We start from the raw sequence: 23,926 nt of genomic DNA, 5'->3' as shown, positions 1-23,926 counted from the left end.
CAATCAGTTTAATGCCGGATTCACACAAAGATTATTCTTGAAAGATGGAGCAGTTCCCTCTTTGTCTGGAGAAGGTGTTGTTTATGGACCACAACCGGTAAGTGTATTTTATTATTCAAGTTGGTGCGTTTAACAGTTTCTGTAACTTATTACACAAAGGGCAACGCTGTTTAGCTTTGTTAACTAGACGTTAGGGCTGTGCAAAAAAACGAATGTGATTTTCATGTGCATCTCGTTAGTAAAAACGCTCCTGTGACTATAAATACATAACTACTCCAAAACTAGTCCAATAGCGTTTGCAGGAGGTCAGCCTGCGCTCAGCTGGTGTCGAATCACAACACAGGAAACGCTGGCCCAATCAGAACTCGTTACGTATTTCTGAAGGAGGGACTTTATAGAACAAGGAAGACATCAGCCCGTTTTTATGACAGTGAAAACAGAGGTATACAGATAGGTGAATTGTGTGAAAAATACAGTTTTTTACACGTGAAACATAAACGCATGTTATATTGCACACTGTAAACACAATCAAAGCTTAAAAAAAGCACGTACAATGGGACCTTTAATTATGTCTTTACTGTGTGACCAAAAATTTAGCAGTTCAGCTTTTTGATCGTGCTGGTGCCTCGTGCACATATTCATTGGAAACAGCAGCCATTCACTGACCACACACCAATGTGTCCCTGAGCGAGACACTTAACCCCTAGCTACTCAGAGGGGTGCGACCTCTGACATACAGTATTGTTCAAAATAATAGCAGTACAATGTGACTAACCAGAATAATCAAGGTTTTTTAGTATATTTTTTATTGCTACGTGGCAAACAAGTTACCAGTAGGTTCAGTAGATTGTCAGAAAACAAACAAGACCCAGCATTCATGATATGCACGCTCTTAAGGCTGTGCAATTGGGCAATTAGTTGAAAGGGGTGTGTTCAAAAAAATAGCAGTGTCTACCTTTGACTGTACAAACTCAAAACTATTTTGTACAAACATTTTTTTTTTCTGGGATTTAGCAATCCCGTGAATCACTAAACTAATATTTAGTTGTATGACCACAGTTTTTTAAAACTGCTTGACATCTGTGTGGCATGGAGTCAACCAACTTGTGGCACCTCTCAGCTGTTATTCCACTCCATGATTCTTTAACAACATTCCACAATTCATTCACATTTCTTGGTTTTGCTTCAGAAACAGCATTTTTGATATCACCCCACAAGTTCTCAATTGGATTAAGGTCTGGAGATTGGGCTGGCCACTCCATAACATTAATTTTGTTGGTTTGGAACCAAGACTTTGCCCGTTTACTAGTGTGTTTTGGGTCATTGTCTTGTTGAAACAACCATTTCAAGGGCATGTCCTCTTCAGCATAGGGCAACATGACCTCTTCAAGTATTTTAACATATGCAAACTGATCCATGATCCCTGGTATGCGATAAATAGGCCCAACACCATAGTAGGAGAAACATGCCCATATCATGATGCTTGCACCTCCATGCTTCACTGTCTTCACTGTGTACTGTGGCTTGAATTCAGAGTTTGGGGGTCGTCTCACAAACTGCCTGTGGCCCTTGGACCCAAAAAGAACAATTTTACTCTCATCAGTCCACAAAATGTTCCTCCATTTCTCTTTAGGCCAGTTGATGTGTTCTTTGGCAAATTGTAACCTCTTCTGCACATGCCTTTTTTTTAACAGAGGGACTTTGCGGGGGATTCTTGAAAATAGATTAGCTTCACACAGACGTCTTCTAACTGTCACAGTACTTACAGGTAACTCCAGACTGTCTTTGATCATCCTGGAGGTGATCATTGGCTGAGCCTTTGCCATTCTGGTTATTTTTCTATCCATTTTGATGGTTGTCTTCCGTTTTCTTCCACGTCTCTCTGGTTTTGCTCTCCATTTTAAGGCATTGGAGATCATTTTAGCTGAACAGCCTATCATTTTTTTCACCTCTTTATAGGTTTTCCCCTCTCTAATCAACTTTTTAATCAAAGTACGCTGTTCTTCTGAACAATGTCTTGAACGACCCATTTTCCTCAGCTTTCAAATGCATGTTCAACAAGTGTTGGCTTCATCCTTAAATAGGGGCTACCTGATTCACACCTGTTTCTTCACAAAATTGATGACCTCAGTGATTGAATGCCACACTGCTATTTTTTTGAACACACCCCTTTCAACTAATTCAACTAATTGCCCAATTGCACAGCCTTAAGAGCGTGCATATCATGAATGCTGGGTCTCATTTGTTTTCTGAGAATCTACTGAACCTACTGGTAACTTGTTTGCCACGTAGCAATAAAAAAATATACGAAAAACCTTGATTATTCTGGTTAGTCACATTGTACTGCTATTATTTTGAACAATACTGTATATTGCAATTGTAAGTCGCTTTGGATAAAACCATCAGCTAAATGAATAAATTTAAATGTCTTTTTCCGTTTCTTCCTCCGCAAGTCTATGGCATCCCATAGAACCGATTGCAGGAATGTTGTGAGATTTGGCACACTGATAGAGGGAAGTCCCAACATTAACCATAACAAATTTGAAGTCTCTAACTCCAACTCTAGTGCCACCACTTGTCCAAATTTTCAATGTTTCTATGCTAATAACTTTTGAACCGTAAGCCAGAAAATAAAATTAATTTTTTCCTCTGAATCCTTGGCTCAACCCCACAATTCAAAAATCACAAGGTTTAGTTTTTTCGCTATTTTCAATTTTTTTAAAAAAATTCATTGGCTCATGCCAAGTCGAATGAACTCGGAATGGGCTTAGGTTTTTTTTTTTGCTATTTTCAATTTTATGAAAAATTGACTTTTTCAAACTTTTCCTAGACCAGGGGAGCCCAACCTTTTTTGAACAAAGATCTACTTTTAGATTTATCAGTGTGCCGAGATCTACCACTCCAAACAGAAAGCCAGTCGCTACTCACAGTGCATCTGCAGATTTTAATATACTCAAAACAAACAGAAAAGTATCTCTAATCCATATATAATAAATCTGTTGTGAATCAGAAGGCAGAGACAGATCCATTTGCAACAATGTATTAAACAGAAACTCTAGGCAAAGGTAAATATCTGCATAGATAGACAGTTTCAGGGATCAAACAGAGGCGAGTCGAGAACCAGGCTTGGGTCAGTAAGCAGGCAGCAGAACAATCAGAATCCAGAAACAGGCTAGGGTAAATTGGTAGTCTGCAGACAGTGAAAGTTAGAGATAGCAATGGTCAGAGACACGGGCAGGCAACGATAACCAGAAACGTTCAGACATGCATAAAAACAAAAACATATAATAAAGTTATTTCTCTACCTTAGAGGGACCTCTGGCACTGGGAGGAGGCAGCTAGTTTCTCGTAGTCAGGGCAGTAAGAGCTGGTTGCAAGCCTTAAGCAGGCCAGAAGGTGGTCATCAGTCATTGTAGATCTGTACTTTGACTTGATGATTTTCATGTGAGAGAAAGCGCACTCACACAAGTAGGTTGACCCGAAAAGTGCTGTCAAGTTGAAAGCACATTTTCTGAGGTTGTGATACTTTTGTTCAGTCAGTAAGTTCCAGAACTCTCCATTCATGTCAGATGTTGCCCTGGATTTGATCTCAATGTCATTTTGCAGTGTGAGAATCTCATTCTCAACAGCAGTGTTATCTAAGTGAAACAGTGATACAATTTTGGAGGCAATACAATCCACATCAATACTTGGACCAAATGGAAAACACAGATAGCTGGCAACAGGCTCAATGGATCCAAAATCTGTAAAGCGCCTCTCAAATTCTAACAAGATGCTCTGAACTTGCTCTTCAAAACGTGCACTTTCAAGCTGCACAAAGTCTTTGCCCTGACGCTGAAGTTCTGCCTGCATGTGAGGAAAGTTCCGTAGGTCTTAACATTGCAGCCTATTTGAAAGCAGTTGTAGCTTGCTTTTAAATGTGTTTACTGCACTGATCATGTTGATTACATGTTTGTCTTTACCCTGCAGCTCTAAATTAAAATCATTCAGCAGGTCAGTGAGATCTGTCATGAACGCTAAATCCAATAGCCACTGGTAGTCCTCTAGCTGGGCATATTCTGCATGTTTCGATAGCTTCAGAAAATCTTTGATTTCTGGCAACAGCTCTGAGAAAAAATGTACGTCTACTCAGCCATCTAACATCTGTGTGCAGCAACAGGTCTGTGTGCTCTGCACCGGTATCCTCCAAATGAGCACGGAATAACCTTCTCTCTAGACTCCTGGCGCGAACGGAGCACATAATCTTCATTGCAACATCCATCACTTCTTTCATGTTTAAAATCTTACCACATAATGCCTGCTGGTGGATTATACAGTGGAAGTCCGGGAAATATTCCCTCTGTTTGCACAATGCAATGAATCTGCTGGTACGCCCCACCATTGCTGGAGCACCGTCCGTTGAGATAGAGATGAGTTTGAAGAGGGGCAACTGGGTCTTGTTGACAAATTCCATGAAAGCTTGGAAAATATCTTCGCCTCTTGTGTGTCCTTTCAATGGTAAAATGGTGAGCAGCTCTTCTTTTGCACCCATGTCTCCAAAAACCATTCTAATGAAAACACATAGTTGTGCCACATCAACAACATTAGTTGACTCGTCGAATTGGAGAGAAAAACATTCGCACTGTTCAACATCCTTCCTTAATTGCTCCTCGACATCCTCTGCCATTCCCTCACATCGCCGTGTAACAGTGCCACGGGATAATTGCACGTCCTTAATGGCAGCTATGATGTCACTTTTATTCTTATAGTCACCAAAAAGTGCGTCTGCAGCCTCGACAAATGCTTCTTTCACAACTTCGCCGTCCTTGAAAGACTTCTTGTGTTTTGCAAGAACATGACTGACACGATAAGAGGCTATAGTTGCAGCCTTACCCTTGGTGTTTGGCCTGGTAAAAATGGACTGCTGTGCTGTTAACTGCCCCTTCAATTCCCGGACTTTTCGGGTGCGTAGAGCTGATTTAGCCGGAAAATCTGCGTCATAGCTTTTGTGCACGGTCTTGAAATGCCGCTCCAAATTGCCCTTCTTCGGTAAGGCCACGCTTGAATTGCAAATAAGACAGATGGACTTCAAATTTGAATAAACAAAAAAGTAATTCTCTTCCCAGTCAGAATGAAAATGATATGTTTTCTTTTTTTTGGCTTCTGCCATAGTTGTGTTTTATTTTGCTGACGTCGCGACTCGCAGCTCTCTCAACGTCTCCATAGTAACAGTGAGTAGTGGCGCGAGGTGAACGTCGGGAGCTCACATATCTAAACACCCGACTCTACTTTAAAAAAATTGATAGCCTATAGAAATTTAATAATTATGTAATAATGACATTTTTAATAATTTTATTTAAAATAATAGTGTGTGTTCATGAAAGTTATAATGCTAGAGTGCTGGTTATAACATGACAATAAAGAAGAGATAAAAAGAGGGACCAGTTTAATCCTTTCATTTATTTATTTTTCTGAATATTTATTATTTTTTTCTTTAATATGGGTTCTATTATATTATTGTTTTGAATGTTGATTCTATACATTAAAAATAAGTAATTTAAATTAACGTAGTGCATGGATAGTCCAACATTCGAACATTCATTCTGCTCAAATTATTCGATAAATAAAAATGATATTCGAATTTCGCTATATTTTTGCTTGCCATAAAAAAATAAAATAAAAAGTCCACAATAAAACCTAATTCGGTCACTTTCTGTGATTTTCCACGGCATATGTGAAGATGTATGCAAGCAAAAAATTTCTACAGTACTTCAGATATTTTGTGTAGAATCACAGAAAGTGACAGAATTGAAGAACATTGTTGTGGCATCTCTCAAGCAACGAATAAACACCGCTAACTTGGAGAATGCAGTGAAAACTCCTCTTCTCGTGTCTGCCCTAGCACAAACATATCAGGTTTCTCGATGAAAACATGAGAGAGGAAAACAATTTTTTGTTGAACATCAAACATTATTTTCCTTGATGCGAGTGGAGCGGATGCAGTCGCCGCCACAAACGATGAAGAGGATGCAATGCCCAATCGTCGGAAAAGGCTGAGACAGTTCTTCAGCGATGATTACAGAGAGTCCAGCTGAGACAAGTGGGAACAGTTCTTGCAGGAGCCATTTATTCCACCAGATGAGGATCCCATTCAGTGGTGAAACGAAAACACGAAGCGCTTCACAAAACTTATTCACATAGCACACAGTTATTTGTGAGTCCCGACAACGTCTGTGCCGTCAGAGCGCGTTTTCTCTGAGGCCTTATTGTTAACAGACTAAGGAGCCGACTTTCCCCCGATCATGTTTACATGCCCGTATTTCTTAACAAGAACATAATGTAAAACAATAGAAAAAAAAGAAGAAAAAAAGATTTGCAGACAGTTTCAAAGTTAAGTGTAAGCATTCTGTAGCCTTGCTGCAGGCTGGTTTACGTTTTTTTTTTTTTTCACTTTTTTTTTCTTTGCTTTTAATCTGTACTTTTGTTTGTTTGCACGCATTGTTAAAGGTTTTCAGCTACAAGACACGATGTGTAATGTTCAAGCTTATTGTGTGTAAGCTTGTTCAAAAATGACGGAAACAATAAATGTTGCTGAAAAATAACGTCTGTCTCATTAAACTTAATTTAAATAAACGAATATTCGTTTTTTTGTGAGCTCAGATATTCGAATGTGATATTTGCGGAAAAAAACGCCCATACTTAATTTGAATGGAAAGGTTATTTTCTTAATAACAAATCAAGCCATTTTTCATGTTAGACATTGTGAGTATAATTTTGTTAAATAATTTAATTAGAATTTTTTCACACCTATAGTCAAAGTCATATTTAAAACATTTATTTTTTAAAAGAGCAGTTTGAGACCCAAAAGAGCTGGCTCTTTTCAGTGAGCCAACAAGCCGGAATGCAAGCGAGTCCCTATTTATAATGTAACATGCCTAGATAAAATCCTGGCTGAATTCAGATTAGCGTGCTAATACACTACTCTTGCTATTTCTGATATATATGTATTTGAAATAGTATGAGTAAGTTAGTATGCAATATCGAATTCAGCCCATAATTTCTTCGCTGTTATTATTTTCATAAATGGTCAAACTTTATGTATGTCAGTGAATTTTACAAATATTTAACAACCAATGAAAAGCAAAGCTTAAAACAGCTTGTGTTAAATCTTGACTTAACCTCACAGCTCAAAGCTCCTCGTAGCTCCGCCCCTACTCCTCCGGCCAGCTGAACGTAATCAGTGATCATGTAAGATTAAATAAAGAACTGTTTTTTTTTTTTTATATAAGTACAGCCTTTTCTTTACTCAAGAAATACTATGTCTATAAAGGTTAACATTTTATATTTTTGATGTCTGAGACGCTGGAGCGGTGAAGACAGAAAAAGGGTAAACCAGAGTAGAATTTACTCTCGCGCGATCGACTGGAGAGCAGTCCGTGTTGGGCACCCTTGTCCTAGACGGTTTGTCCGAATTTCACATAAATTGGCTCAGATCATTTTCAGACAATGCTAGCAAAAATTTGTGGAATTCAAGTTGATTCGTCCAACCGTTCTCGAATGACACGTGAACACATTTGACGAAAAGCACGCAAAAATGCACGTGAGTCTATATCTCGGCAACGGTTTGGCGTATTGAGACAAAACTTGGTGTGTGTCCTAATAACCATGACCTGAGACTACCTGCAATGTTTTGACGGAGCGCCACTTAGTGGTCAGGAGATATGAAAAATGCATATTTTTGAATGGTTTGGCCATAAATCACACATCTGGTCTCTTTAGATTCAAAGAGTCATGTCGAGTCGAATGATATCCAATTTTCCTGTGTCGGCAATTTTGAATTATGTTTTAAAATGCTGTATTCTTTGAACGCATTATCGTTTCATTACGAAAATAATTACAAAAATCTTCGGCTCTATGCCCTGAAGGTACTCAAAAAGTTGAAACCTTTGAATAAATTAGACCATTGAAATCAAAATGGTCTGCCTATATTCTTTGGGCCATACAGAGAACATCAATGCCAATTATGCCAAAATTGGCCATACTTCCTGTCCGCCATTTTGATTTGTTGAAAACTTACTTTTTCAAACTCCTCCTAGACCGTTAGTCAGATTTTCACCAAATTTGACATGGATCATCTTCAGACCCCACTAGCAAAAAGTTATGGATTTTTTGTCGATACACGGCACGGTTCTCATTTAGCGCATCATCGAATTTGCTGGAAGGATACCAAAATGCATTTGAGGCTCTTTCTCAGCAAAGCTTTGACATATTTGCACCAAACTTTGTATCTGTCATTGTCACCTCACACAGACCATGCCACATCAGTTTTGTAACAGCGCCACCTATTGGTCAAGAGTAATAAACCAATCATTAACTAATAATTTTTACACTTATAAAAATGCTAATAACCTTTTATTGCATTATCCTATTGCAATAAAACTGGTCTCAAAATATTCCCTGGCTTATGCCGACAACAAGAATACCAAATATGCCAGAGTAAGCTGGAACTTCCTGTCCGCTATTTTGATTTATATGGAAAATAGACTTTTTTTTTTAACTCCTCATCAACAGTTGGTCTGATTTTCACCAAAGTTTAGTCAGATGATCTTCAGACAGTTTTGACAAAATTTATAGATTTTGTGTCGATAGACAAAACTGTTTTTCGCATACCACAGCCACGAATTTGAGGCATTGTGCCAAAATGACACTTGAGGCTGTATCTCTGCAATGCTTTGGCATATTGATACCAAACTCTGTGTGTGTCATTGACAAGTCACACAGAGTACACAAAATTTGATAACAGCGACACCTATTGGTCAAACTTGATAAGCCAAGTAATCATGCTTTTAGAGATTGTATTTATGGTTTTTTAGCCATTTCAATTACAATAATCCTGAGAAAAACAAGAAAATCCCGCACACTATCAACTTGCAAAACAATGAAAAATACTTTAATGGCAACGTTTCGATCGTTTGATCTTCATCAGGACTATATCAGTCTTTTTGTTTAAGCATCTATCTATGACCTACAGGTGTGTGATGCTGATTGATCAATTACAATAATCCTAAAATTGCAGTTATCGCTTATTAATGCATTTGGTATGATGCTCCATGCCATGCGTAGCTCCTCAATTTGCCGGTGGAGTGCTTGGCTGTGAAATTGCTGCTTGCAGCTATATTTGTTATTACTATTTGTACTTACAATGCACAAACCAGAAGCAATAATATATATGCAAGAGAGGGGTTGGCCTTTCTATAAAAATATACATTTTATTTAAATTTTCGTTTAAGAAAAGACATTTCTTCGTTCCAGACCATTCTGAAAGAAGAATTTATGCAAATGCGTGTAAAATGCTTTCAAAAATTGAACCGAGATGTCTTGAGGGTATTTAATAGGTCAGGCCCCACAAAAGATTTTTCAAGTTACTAGTTGTTCATTTTGCTGTTGGACAGTGTTTTCTCTACTTCCTGTTGGCCTTCTGTAGCTAATCGTAGCTCCGTGTAGCTGTCTTTATTTTTTCTCTGTAATCTTTTAGATTACTATTTTTTTTTTTTTTTTTTTTTTAAGTGGTAAAATAAAACTTAATTCACACCATATTTCTGATATTATCGATCAATCTTATCAGATTAACTTTGATCGTTCACTTTTATTTTATATCCGTGGGTGCAGTTAACCCGCAAAGTGTTAGCACTCGTTAGCTTGTCATTAAAGGGGGGGTGAAATGCTCGTTTTCACTCAATATCCTGTTAATCTTTAGTTCCTTTAGAGTAGTACTGCATCCTTCATAACTCCAAAAAGTCTTTAGTTTTATTATATTCATAAGAGAAAGATAGTCTGTACCGATTTTTCCCGGAAAAACACGACCGACTGGAGGCGTGACGTGTGGGCGGAGCTAAAGAATCACGAGCGCCAGTAGGCTTTTGTGTTGAGAGCGTTTGAAAGCTGTGACATTACCTTGATGAAAAAAACCATCATCCAAAACAAACCATGGGTAACAGTCAGATTCAGCCGTTTATTTATGATCCAGAATCAGATCCCGAGGCTGAAACTGAACGAGAGCAGCAGCAGCAACGACTTGCTCTGAGCGGGGCTCGAACCCAGGTCTCCGATGGGATAATTAGGTTTCGTATGAAATCTTGAAAAATGCCTATAAGGTGTTTCAGAAAGCTTTTCTGAACTTATTTCTAATAATTGCCATAAACCTCAAGTTCTCTTTGCTACTATTAACTCTGTTTTAAATCCCTCTGTGCATCCCATCTTAGAGCCCTCTACTGCTCTCTGTGACAATTTTGCAAAGTTATTTGTTGATAAGATCACAATTTTAAGATCTCAATTGTCTAACTCAGTGTATACACATGATGTTGCATTATGTTCTTCCATCTGGTCTGAGTTTGAGTCGATTAATAATAATTAATAATAATTCCTTACATTTATATAGCGCTTTTCTAGGCACTCAAAGCGCTTAACATAGTCAGGGGGTATCTCCTCATCCACCACCAGTGTGCAGCATCCACCTGGATGATGCGACGGCAGCCATATTGCGCCAGAACGCCCACCACACACCAGCTTACTGATGGAGAGGAGACAGAGTGATGAAGCCAATCAGCGGATATGGGGATTGTTAGGAGGCCATGATGGTCAGAGGCCAATGGGCGAATTTAGCCAGGATGCCGAGGTCACACCTCTACTCTTTTCGAAAGACATCCTGGGATTTTTTTTTTTTTTTAATGACCACAGAGAGTCAGGACCTCGGTTTAACGTCTCATCCGAAGTACGGTGCTTGTTGACAGTGTAGTGTCCCCATCACTACACTGGGGCGCTAGGACCCACACAGACCACAGGGTGAGTATCCCCTGCTGGCCTCACTAGCACCTCTTCCAGCAGCAACCTAGTTTTCTCAGGAGGTCTACCATCCAGGTACTGACCAGGCTCAGCCCTGCTTAGCTTCAGTGGGCAACCGGTCTTGGGCTCCAGGGTGATATGGCTGCCGATTGACCTGGACACATGTAATGAAATTGTTGGTCACTTAAAACCCACTATCTGTCCACAGGATATTATTCCACCTTCTTTCCTTAGGCAAATTATGGACCGGGCCTGTTACTTTTCAGTGCAATGTGTAAAAAAAAAAAAAGGTTTAACAGCAAAAGCCAATTCAATTATCAAAATATTAAGTGATTTGTCTGTGTCAGTGATGAATAGGGTCATGTTTACCATTCCAAAAGGGTGAAGCTGATTACACGTCTGGAGCATTTGTATAATGTGAACAGCTCAGAGTAGTGTCCGGTTTAAAGTCATTGTATGACCACACCGCCATGTTCATAAACAAAGCTTCAAATATTTTCACTGTGCTGAGCCAGGGCTCTCCAAACTCGGTCACATTTCATGGTTAGACATTTATTGATTATTTAGCTTTTGCAATTAGTTAAGATATCCATATTCTAACAAACAAAGGTAATTACTTCCGCTTTTGAAAGTCATTATGTATTACTAGTATACAATTTATGCAAATAAATATATTTTGCACACAAAATGATATAAGAGAGAAACTCCTATTCTCCATATGATTAGCTATAGGAGGAAGTAGCTGAATGACAAATCATTCTGCTTCTTAACATCTCTTATTGTAAGCCATATGTATAATAAAAGTAAAGGTAAGTGATAGGACGTTTTATTTTTGGATAAACATTTTACTAATAAATACAATCTCTCTTAAAATACCTTATTGGGTTATGATATTTAAAACAGTTTGGTTTGATCTAGCGCAGAACTAAAACTTTAATGAAATATTTCCCCCAATTATAAAATACATTTATCATTATCTAGATCCACACTGGAGAGCTGCTTTATAACAGGAAATCAAGTTATAATTCTAGCGACACTGACTCTGTATTTTCATGCTTAATATTGAAAAGCTATCTATTGCATAAGGACTGTTATATAAATAAAGGTGACTGGACTTTTCTTAACTGGAGTACCTGGAGAACCTCAGAGTTCGTGCAAACATCCACATCGCTGTAATCAAATGTGTTCTTAAGAGCTGCTTTTACATCGCGGTCAGTTTTTGTTGAGTTTATGCAGTTATTGAGAGGAAGGCGTACATATTCATCCAAGGTTCGGATCGGCTCGGTTTGCTCAAACTGAAGTGCTATCTTCTTTTGAATTGAATCAGGTATTTCATAAGTGTATTACAATCTTGCGCTACAGCGCCACACTGGTCAAACTGCATTATTGGAGGCTTTCACATTAGGCAGATACGAGATCAAACCACTAACATTACTCAAAAACATTTGCCGACAATTTTTTTTTTCTTGTTGACGTTGTCGATAATGTCGACTAATTGTTTCAGCCCTAGTGTAACGTTATATATATATATATATACTCAAGTCAATACGTTACAGAGAGTCGTGCGCTTTCATCTCCCAACCGCTCAAAATCATCTATTAACGGTGCAGTGAACAGATTACACAATACTAGACTGCAAAACAAAAGCACCCCAAAACAGAAACTCTAAGAGCAATTAAAGACTTTGACTTAACACAAGAAAAACTTTAGATTTTCTTACCTGACTGGTACCTCTTGCTCTCCTTCGCGCTGTCATCAAATGCATTGGAAATCGTCACTTCCGGGGTTTTTTTTTATTACGAAATTAAACAATTTACGTTAGTTTAATGATTGCTAATTAAGTAAAATTGAAAATTAAACCATTTAAGTTGATTAAGTACAATACAATTGTGTTTTGGCGGAAAACTAAATATATTTGTGTTGTTTTAACAAAACATCTGTGTAAAACGAACAATGCCACAAATCCAATTTTTTGAGTGTACAGATTTGACTGCTAAATGATAAAGAATGATGCACGGCTCCCATGAAAAAAAAATAGTGAAGACCTCTGACAGTCTTACAAAAATGTGTTATGTAGTAGAATATAATGTTAAACTTTATGTTATGTAACATTATCACTGTTTACAATGTATCACTTGTATTTTTTGGCTTGTTGTTTCTGATTGCACACCTCCAGGGGGAAATCCAGATCAAATCCCAGAAAGTAAAATTAAAACAAAATGAAGTTAAAACTTGTTTTGAACAATTTATTTGTCATCTGAATATAGATTTTTATATAGATATATAGAATGAATATAGATATTTAAGTTGGGAGGGGGGGGGATTTAGATCTTTTATTGAAAAAAAAATCTGGGATTTCTTTTTTTTATAGGTCATATTGCCCAGCCCTACTAGGTTATTAAAAAGCTGACTTTTCATAGCTCCTAAACCGGGGGGGGGGGGACAAAACGTCGGTCCTGAAGAGCCGCATCCCTGCACACCTGAACAAGCTATTCAAGGTCTGAAGGGTTACTAGAAATCAGGTTAGTTTTAATTAGGGTTGGAGCTGAACTCTGCTGCAGCTGTCCTGAACCCTTCTTACCCAGCTATTCATAGTAGATAACCATTTTATCATTTTATCATTGTCCATTTGTGTCATTTCAGATTACAACACCGTTTTAGCGATCAAATGTAACTTACTCTGTGTTCTTCCTTGGTAGTCACCTGAGGGTATCAAGACAGTAAAGGTGTTAAATTAAACACAAAATATTATTCTGTTTTAGATTGTGTGAAGGGTTGTGAATGCTGCGGTCACACTAGACTTTGAGCTTGCAAAGTTTCCTTGGACGCAGTGTTGTTAAAAAAAACATTTAAATTCAACACACAACGCATAATAATCCATTTAAGGTAAAAACACACAATCATCTCCACTTTCTCTCAGCGCTGCAGTTTTACATTTTTTGCTGTGATGTATCAAACATACAGTTTCACGTGATGTGAATTCCCAGGTCAAGAGTCACCAAGATTGGAACTTTGGAATGCAGCGAAATGCGGAACTTTTCACACAACTTGCGCTTCCGGTTTGATGCATTCGCATCCATATTAATGGAAGTCAATGGAAAGAATATTAATCTTTATTCTATTTAATGTTCTTTTACCTTGTGTGTCAGGTGGATGAGCACTCCAGCTGTCGCTATGATGGTCCGCCTGAGAGATGCCCACTGGAGCTGAGAAAGATGGAGTGGGTGAGATTTGCTTGTTACATTAAGCAAATTAACAAACTAAGGCCTGCAACACACTCAGTAGCCAGAATCACGTTTTATTTTTTTTGGTTAAAAAATCATGAGCCATGTGAAATCATGCAGATCAGTATAAAAACATTTTGAGGGGCATGGGGTTGGTGGTCATGATGTTTGAAGTCCAGGGTTTTTCCTGGGTCAAAAACGGTCTTCGGTGGAGGCTGACGATCAACAGTATTTCTGTTTCGTATGTCTCACTGTGCAGACGCAATTGACGTCACTTCCTCAAGCCCCACTCGCGGCATTGTTTAGATACTTGATCTATGTTTCTATCCATGTATGTATCTACTTTGCAGTTATTTGAATGTACATTGATACATTGCAATTGCAGTTTGAACTGTGATCTGTCATGCCATGTTAATGCCACAAAATTCACATTTACATTTACTTTTTTGGGAAACTTTGGTGTCTGCAGTATGTATATAGAGTGCCCAAAATGGTAAAAAAAATAATAATAATAATGAGCGACTCCTTTTCTATTAAATAATAGAAGGATCTGTGAAGGGTGTCAAATTAAAAAAATTACTTGAGTGGATTTTTGTAATGAACTTACTCTGGCCTCTTCCTTGGTGGTTCCCTGAGGGTCTCAGGACAGCAAACGTGTGCTTTATGGATTGAACACAATGTTGTTACATTTTTTAGATGTATTTAAATGTTGTGAAATGTTTCAGATTTCCTTTATCCCTGATTATGCTTTTACCTTGTGTGTTAGGGTGAGCAACACACCAGCTGTCGCCGTCATGGTCTGGCTGAGACATACGCAGTGGAGCTGAGAAAAGTGGAGTAGGTAAGCTATTTCATGCATACTGAGTTTTTTTACACTGTTAAAGAGTTGGATTCCCATGCTAAACATGGACAAAGTTTAAAAAATTAAGTTGTACGTTTGAAGGAGTATTTCTGTTCCAAAAATACTCCTTCCGGTTTGTCACAAGTTTCGGAAAGTTTTTTTCGAGTATGGTTCTGTGTGACGTTAGATGGAGCGGAATTTCCTCATATGGGTCCTAAGGGCACGTCTGCCGGAAGAGCGCGCGCTCCCATATAGCAGAGCACTGAGAGCACAACAGACTTCAGTGATCAGAGCGAGAGCGTCGCGAAATGTCACAAAAGGAGTGTATTTTTGGTTGCCAGGGCAAGACAACCCTGCACAGATTACCAAAAGAGAAACAGCATTAAGGGACCAGTGGATGGAGTTTATTTTCACAGAGCATCAACGGAGTTGTGCAAGTGTTTGTTCCCTGCATTTCGAAGATTTCGTTTTACAAACAAGGCCCAGTTTGACGACGGATTTGCGTATCATTTATTTCTTAAGGATGATGCAATCCCAACGAAAAAGGGTCACGATCGTGTGTTGGAACCGCAGGCGGTGAGTAAAACTGCTTCAAATATCTCTGCCTCCTTGTTAGTGCGTCCGCCTCCCATGCCGGAGACCCGGGTTCGAGCCCCGCTCGGAGCGAGTCGTTGCTGCTGCTGCTCTCGTTCAGTTTCAGCCTCGGGATCGGATTCTGGATCATAAATAAATGGCTGAATCTGACTGTAAGCCATGGTTTGTTTTGGATGATGTTTTTTTCCTCAAGGTAATGTCACAGCTTCCAAACGCTCTCAACGCAAAAGCCTACTGGCGCTCGTGATTCTTTAGCTCCGCCCACACGTCACGCCTCCAGTCGGTCGTGTTTTTCTGGGAAAAATCGGTACAGACTATCTTTCTCTTATGAATATAATAAAACTAAAGACTTTTGGGAGTTATGAAGGATGCAGTACTACTCTATAGGTACTCAAGATTAACAGGATATTGAGAGAAAACGAGCATTTCACCCCCCCTTTAAGTGGAGTAATGACGGTTCATAATCTTAAAGGGACAGTTGCATACATATATAAAAAAAAAATTGTTAATTGTATAAAGCGATTATGAATCTTCAGAAGAGTGGAATTTAGCCACTCATATTGTATCCGTTACTTCTACAATCTCTGTATGGACTATGAAAATGTAGGAACAGAAATCCCTGAGTTCATTGAATATTTTAAAAAGTTTTCGGGTTTAGAATGACATGATCTATGATTTAAATTTCCAGTTAATTGCATCAAATGTTGATCTACATTTATCTTTCCAGCTAGCCAAATACAACTAATTATTTACCTTGGAAGCTGGGGAGACTCTCACACCAGGTCTGTTGTTGGTCTTCCGTGTCCCTTTGTTCCTGATTGACACATGCTGTTGACAGTTGGGGGATCATTAGTGGCATTCCATATGTCATTCACCTTTAATCTTACTTCATACTGGGTCATTTTGTGTCAGATCATCCACAATTCAGAAACTTTCCTGAATCAAATTTGATATTTTAAATTTTTTTTTTTTCTTAAACCAAAATATTGAATGTCACAAGATTGTTGAAGTCAACAGACTTTACTAATATAGCTACCAATCTTTATGTAAAAAATAAAATAACAATGCTGCCATCTTTCTAATTCCATTGTTATTTGGTTGTTAAATCTTCATGTTGACCCCCCCCCCCACTCTCTTTTATTTATGGCATTCATTTTTTTTATTACTATTGTTTTTTTATTATTATCATCATTATTATTTTCCATTTACCTTTTTTGTTAAGTTTTGGAATGGCTGGAGGTTTTGGTGCAGGTGGAACACTTGCTTTGTTTGCAGCTTTTCTTTTTTTAATGGGTGGTTGTTCTGCTACCTTGTCATAGATATGATCTGTACTTGTTTTCTTTCTAGGAAAACAAAGATAAAAAGAACAACTGCACACATTCATTGCCTCTTTGTGTGATGTAGCAAATACTCATAGAAATGTGCTCAATAACTTTTCTGCTGTATTTCTCCTTAAAGGGTTAGTTCACCCAAAAAAATGTAATTATGTCTTTAATTACTCACCCTCATGTTGTTCCAAACCTGTAAGACCTTTGTTCATCTTCAGAACACAAGTTAAGATATTTTTGATGAAATCCGAGAGCAGTCTGATCCTGCATAGACAGCTTTGCAACTACTACCTCAAGGCCCAGAAAAAAATAAGGACTATAGTGCTTCAACCTTAATTATGAAGTGAGGATAATACTTTTTCAGCAGTAATTTTTTTTTCTGTGTCAGTCTCTGACATGCATTCATGAGAGGTGCTGATGCAGGAGCCAGCATTTTGACAAAAAAAAAAAGCACTGTTTTAACAATGACTTTAATACCTTCCTGAGATGGTAGTGGCATTGATGTCTATGGGGTATTTTATCAATAATATCTTAATTTGTGTTCCAAAGATGAACGGAGGTCTTGATGTTTTGGAATGACATGAGGGTGAGACATTTTTGGGTGAACGCTCCCTTTAAGGCCTCCCTTAAAACAGTTTATACTACTGGGGTGTTGAATGCTTGAATCTGATTGGCTGACGAACATTGTGAGGTGTGTAATTATTGTCTGTGAAACGCACGGCGAACGTAGTTCCAGGCAGCTCTCTCCTGTAACAAATTACAGGACTAACAAAAACCAATCAGCTAATCAGATTCAAGCATTCAACGGCCTCGTAGTATTAAACAGATGACACATGAAGGCAAATGATGCCATTTTCATTTGTTAAATCATTTCTTTTGTCTTTTTGCGAGGACCTACTTGGGAATCCTTTTTCCAGCAATTTCAGGTTCTGAGTTTATGTCAGAAGTATAGCTGGCCTTCTTCCAATTGTTGGCTACATTCTGAAATGATGCTGAAAACAAGAAATGCAGGTACGGCTTCATTTTTGTTTATTAAAGCTATATGAGATCATGTTTTACAGTGTATATAAATTATGTGCAAAGATTCTGAAAAATGAAAAACAGGTAATTAGTGGTCGACCGATATTTTTTTGACTGCCGATATCTCAAGATATCAGGATGGCCGATATAAAGTGTGTATATATATATATATATTTTTTTTTTAATGTTTGAGAAACTTGAAATGATTTGAAAATGAATTGTATTCAAAATAAAAGTGTAAAATAAATATACTTTAGATGATAACTTCCTGATTCTGTAATTCTATTTCAGTATTTTTCTCAAATAAAGAAATTATTAAAAATATAGAAACAAAGAAAGTAAACATTGGTAATCTGGAAAGTTTATGGAGATGGTCCTCACTGCAGAACACAAGATCCTGATAATGTCCGGGTTTCAGACACACTGTCTCTGTTTAAATCTAGATTAAAAACGCACCTCTTTGGCCAAGCATTCAAATAATGCATCTTATAATTTTGGACTGCATTTATATCGGAGCAAATGCGTATTATTATTTTTTAGCTTGGGATAAACTAATTAATTTTACTTGGCTGGAACAGCAGCTATGCTAATGATGTCTCTGTTTCTGCTGGGATCTTCATCCCGTGGTAACTAGGATTTACACAAGCTCCAGTCTGGATCCAGAACACCTGAGAAGAGATGATGCTGACCCTCAGAGGACTGCAGATGATGCTAACCCAGAGACAACATACAGAACTTCCACATTTTGGTATAAGTTTGATTGCATAATTGCTGTTTGTTTATGTCTTCTATTGATTTTTCCGATTTTTCTACCGTATGCACATAAACTGACAGTCATCACTGAAAAGCTACTACTAAATATTTTAGAAACTTAATTTTCTGTAAAGTTGCTTTGCAATGATTTGAATCGTAAAAAGCGTTGTACAAATAAACTTGAATTGAATTGTGCTCTGGTGCTCTCATTCTCAGTGCCATCAAAATAAAACTCCCGCCTCTAACACATCAGCCAAGCAGAATAACTTATCAGCTGATGCCGATATTTGAAAAATTGGCCTTGGTGATATATCGGTCGATCACTACAGGTAATCTGGGGAAAATCATTGTTTAATTAACAGCATCATTTACTCTTACCAGACTCATGCAGGATTCTTGCTCTATGTCTGGTCCACCCTTTTTCTGGCTGTGGTGCCTCCATTGTCCTAACACTCTTCAGCAACCTGTCAAGATCTTTATATGGTGGCCACCAGGACTTGGCAGCTGGTCCAGTCGTCCCTTCTCCCTCAAACTCCACGATTAGGTACATTTTTTTTTTTTTTGCAAGCCTGAAACTCGTATTTTTTATTAACTCTTAAAATCTATACGATGTTTGATAGGGAGCCAGTGCAGTGTGGACAGGACCGGCCTAATATGGTCATACTTCCTGGTTCTAGTAAGAACTCTTGCTGCTGCATTTTGGACTAGCTGTAGTTTGTTTACCAAGCGTGCAGAACAACCACCCAATAAAGCATTACAATAATCTAATCTTGAAGTCATAAATGCATGGATTAACATTTCTGCATTTGACATTGAGAGCAAAGGCCGTAACTTAGATATATTTTTGAGATGGAAAAATGCAATTTTACAAATGCTAGAAACGTGGCTTTCTAAGGAAAGATTGCGATCAAATAGCACACCTAGGTTCCTAACTGATGACGAAGAATTGACAGAGCAACCATCAAGTCTTAGACAGTGTTCTAGGTTATTACAAGCAGAGTTTTTAGGCCCTATAATTAACACCTCTGTTTTTTCTGAATTTAGCAGTAAGAAATTAATCGTCATCCAATTTTTTATATCGACTATGCATTCCATTAGTTTTTCAAATTGGTGTGTTTCACCGGGCTGCGAGGAAATATAGAGCTGAGTATCATCAGCATAACAGTGAAAGCTAACACCATGTTTCCTGATGATATCTCCCAAGGGTAACATATAAAGCGTGAAGAGTAGCGGCCCTAGTACTGAGCCTTGAGGTACTCCATACTGCACTTGTGATCGATATGATACATCTTCATTCACTGCTACGAACTGATGGCGGTCATATAAGTACGATTTAAACCATGCTAATGCACTTCCACTGATGCCAACAAAGTGTTCAAGTCTATGCAAAAGAATGTTGTGGTCAATTGTGTCAAACGCAGCACTAAGATCCAATAAAACTAATAGAGAGATACACCCACGATCAGATGATAAGAGCAGATCATTTGTAACTCTAAGGAGAGCAGTTTCAGTACTATGATACGGTCTAAATCCTGACTGGAAATCCTCACATATACCATTTTTCTCTAAGAAGGAATATAATTGTGAGGATACCACCTTTTCTAGTAATCAACCTTTTTTCAGAAATCAACTGTTGTTGAGAGGTCATCCACTAAATGAATGCCAAGTGTAGAGGATGGCAGTGGATAGTCAAAAAAGGATTCCTGGTGGTTGAAGGTATTGTAAGCAACATAAATTTCATCCCTTAATGAAATTATGTTTTGCAGCTTAGCAACTTTGCCGCCAATGCAAACGTGACTGTTTGCCTTATCCAATTTCAGAGTGTGTTGGCTTGTTCTCAACTCTTTATATTGTGCATCATGGAAGGATGCAGGATGCAGGAAGAGGACCAGTCGCATGTGGTTTTTTGAGCAGATGTGGCCTGGTTTTGCATTTCTGAGAGTCTTTTTATTATTTGACTGAGTGGGCATGTTGGTTTCCTCAGAAGTCTTTTGAGTTTGTTTAGGTGATTCTCATACTTGAAAGCAGTTGTCAAGGACACCATGCTTTTTCGCATCATCTGCAAGATGTACAAGGCAGAGTGCATTGTAGGACAAGAATTGTGGACCATACAGTTGACCAAAGTGAGAGACAACGAGCACCAGTAAGTTATTGGCATAATCACAGTAGTCTTCAATCAAACTGTTGTTGCACGGGATGAAGATTCCCACAAAAAGTAGCAAGAAATTTTTGTACACCTGTGTGTTAAGGAGATCTTTCATCATGACAGGTCCGGTATACAGTAAAAACTGCCTAAACTCTGTTGCCTTCCACCTATCAATTTCTCTCAGTGCCCTTGGTTTCATTGCAAACTCCATGGGCACACTTCTCCGAGCATTTAACAGTCTTTCTGACAATGTGTTTATTTGAAATCCTGACAGCCTACAAGTCAGAGGACCCATCTTCAGCCACAAGAGAAGAAGCTGTCTCATGATGGTGCATGTAGTCGAGGGGGAAACCAGAGACCATGTTTAGGGATGTTTCTTCAAGAGGTGATGGACCGTGATGATGATCAGCATCTGTCTTATTTCTGAAGCTCTCATTAGTTCTTAAAGGCATGTCAGTTCTTGGAAATGTCATTCTGTTTTCTAGGTACAAACCATCCTGTGTGCATTTTTCACATCCGTGATAGCCTGTGTGACCTTTAACATTTTTCAGGAATGCATGGGCAGGTGCATCACAGACCATCGAAGAGAAATTGAACATCACTCCATCGAATTCAAATCCTTTAGCTAATTCATTTACTTCAGAGATGAATTCTTGAAGGTACTCAGCTAGGGATGTAGGTTTACTTGTGCCACAAAATAAACCTATTGTCACTGGTTGCTCTTGTTTGATGTTTTGCAGTGTCTCTAGGATGGGCCAGAACTGTGTTGCTGAGCTCTTATAGAGTGGCAAACCATCAATGCTGACCTGAAGCTCAAAACGTGTGAATGTTGCGCAGAATGTCAACAAATGTTGAGCAATGAATTCAATGCCACATGTGTAATTTTGTGTTCAGTAGCCCAGGATGCCAAATCATCATCTAATGAATTTGGATCTGATTCTGATTCTGTGTCTGATTCACTGTCATCAGGAACACATCTTCAGTCTCATCAACATGAGAGAGACAGTCCATGAATGTATCTTCATCATCATTTTGACCTTGAATGGTTTTACTGTGCATCCAACCCAATTCTTTCCCCCAAGTTGTTGCCTGTATTGTCTGCAGTTGCTGATCCACCTTGTCCTTTGCTTTCCGTCTCAGTGTCCAATAGGATGGTTCATTTGAAGCCATAGTATTAAGACCTTAATACAAACAACCCTATTTTTTGTTTTTTGTTTACTGGCCTACCAAGTCATATGCATGAACATAATGTACATACCTTTAGTTGGTTGACGGATGGTAATGGATAACTTTCTGTAGTCAAATTAAACAAAGGAAATAGTTAAATGCAAAAATTTAAAATAACTACATAAAAAATAAACAATTACATATCTAAATTTTCAATTGAACTGATGCATTTTGTGGGTGGTTATATAAATAGTTTACAGTACAATATAGTATATCTGATTTAAATCAGAGATTGACAATCTTCTGTAATGGAGGTTTAAACAGATTTAATTCTTAATCTTTCCCTGGAAGAGATAATAGGTGTGTTTGACTTGAAGCAGTGCTGTGCAGACCGATCGGAATATGACATCACAGTACCAGCTTCATATACTTTTGAATCGCTCTCACGATACTTTGTCATAGTTTAAGCGGTGCTGCGCAGACCAATTGAAGTTGAACATATCTGAAGTGTAAACTCTCACGGTCAGTTCTGGGTCTTGTGCAGTAATATGATGAGCAGGTGTTTAGTGTCATCACCTTACATTATTGAAATGCTATATTGACCTGGATTCAGGTTTAAAACTGGGAAAGAAGAAATTAAGGGTCATTAATGTTGTGAAGCTGCATAACATCTGTTCAGATGAACATTTGTGTAGTCTGTTTCCTCCTGAGGTTTCTACCTTGTAGAGTTAAATATCTAAAAATGAGTGTCTTTGTAACCATTCTCAATAGATACTGAAACCATTTTAATGGTGCTTTTAAATAAAATATTAAATGTAATATGTGAGGTAAGCCATGGCTAGGTTTACATTTTACATTTTTAATATATGCTGTGAAGGTAAAGAACTACATGAACTGAAGCCATGAATCAGCCCTTAGTTATAAAAAACGGGGTGATCAATTAGGTCAAATTCAACACTGATCCAACAGCCCTGTCTGTAGTAAAATAGCAGGTTCAGCGGTGTTTGAGAAGGCTTGAAGCTGAACTTTCCAGGAAGTTATATAGTTATGTAGACAGGTAAGTGTTGGTGTGACTAATTATTGAGTTGTCTGTTGCTCATAATTATGCTGTAGTTAACTTATAGGCAGGATGTACAGTAATTGCATTAAATACTGTATAGACTATTGAACATTTGTCTAAAACAATAGTGAATTTAACAAACATCTCAAGTTTAACATTTACAAGAGTGTAAATAGTACAGTAATGTTATTACATTTGAAGTACTGTACAAAATAATCATACTGTAGTTACTTTATTTGGAGTAACTTGCTCATCATATATATATATATATATATATGTTTACATTTAATCGTTAAGTACAATCACTTATCTTGTAATGTTGAACACTTAAAACCTACAAGTAGTCAATTATCTTACACGCGTTTATCTCCATTAACAGGGATAGTTGGACAAACCGATTTAAAAGTGCATGATGGATTACGTGGTTAAAACCCTTTTTTGTGCTTTTGTTCTCGTTTGTTTCCAGTAAAGTATGTCACCTTTTGTCTGTTCATTTAGAGCAATATTAACGTTAACGTAAAGCGCACAGTGTAATTCTGTGCACATAAGTAAAGAAAAAGTGTTTGTGTCTCCTTGAAAACATCAATGGAATATAATACATTTAATAAATAAATGTATGTCTACAAAATAATGTGATGTTTGCTTTTAAACATGCTATATACGTTCTTGTACTAAGAGCAAATCACAGAATATGGATTTTAAATGATCGTTATTTCCTCAAGTATTTCCCTTTAAATTAATCAAGTAGCAGCTTCCCGTTCTCGACGGACATGCCGGCATATTTCGGGTGATAAAGATACGTCGTATAGATGTCATTTAGAGGTAGGGAAGACGTTTCATTTAACAGCTCAAACAGACGATCTACAGACGATCAATACGACTATAAAAAAGGAATCCGATGTTTATCAGATGATGCGCTCTTCAGCTATCTGGGGTTAAAAATAAATAAAATAGAAATAAGTGTATTTCTGT

General features: G+C 37.9%; 1 protein-coding gene and 3 long non-coding RNA genes across 5 annotated transcripts in view; 3 read left to right on the top strand and 1 right to left on the bottom strand.

Annotated features, from left to right (window-relative positions):
- The window catches only part of LOC113074875 (zinc finger protein 845-like), a gene marked incomplete at its 5' end in the record, with an annotated part of 48,904 nt that overhangs the window by 4,644 nt on the left and 20,334 nt on the right, over nucleotides 1-23,926 (top strand). The window lies entirely within an intron of this gene.
- On the top strand, nucleotides 13,530-16,638 carry LOC113074887 (uncharacterized). Of its 2 annotated transcripts, XR_003280846.1 has the most exons (4): nucleotides 13,530-13,547; nucleotides 13,971-14,045; nucleotides 14,812-14,886; nucleotides 16,208-16,638. It is a non-coding gene; the product is annotated as an uncharacterized LOC113074887 (long non-coding RNA). The 2 variants fall into 2 exon arrangements; XR_003280845.1 differs by lacking the exon at nucleotides 13,530-13,547 and having other exon boundaries at nucleotides 13,955-14,045; nucleotides 16,208-16,311.
- On the bottom strand, nucleotides 13,948-14,858 carry LOC113074890 (uncharacterized). Its single transcript, XR_003280849.1, has 3 exons — nucleotides 14,800-14,858; nucleotides 14,653-14,704; nucleotides 13,948-14,027 (listed from the first exon to the last, which is right to left on the bottom strand). It is a non-coding gene; the product is annotated as an uncharacterized LOC113074890 (long non-coding RNA).
- On the top strand, nucleotides 18,966-22,103 carry LOC113074885 (uncharacterized). Its single transcript, XR_003280841.1, has 5 exons — nucleotides 18,966-19,125; nucleotides 20,205-20,297; nucleotides 20,402-20,724; nucleotides 21,002-21,112; nucleotides 21,468-22,103. It is a non-coding gene; the product is annotated as an uncharacterized LOC113074885 (long non-coding RNA).

This window comes from Carassius auratus, unplaced genomic scaffold (genome assembly GCF_003368295.1).
Source record: "Carassius auratus strain Wakin unplaced genomic scaffold, ASM336829v1 scaf_tig00015585, whole genome shotgun sequence".
Lineage (NCBI taxonomy): Eukaryota > Metazoa > Chordata > Actinopteri > Cypriniformes > Cyprinidae > Carassius > Carassius auratus.
This window is presented reverse-complemented; position numbering and strand designations above follow the sequence as displayed.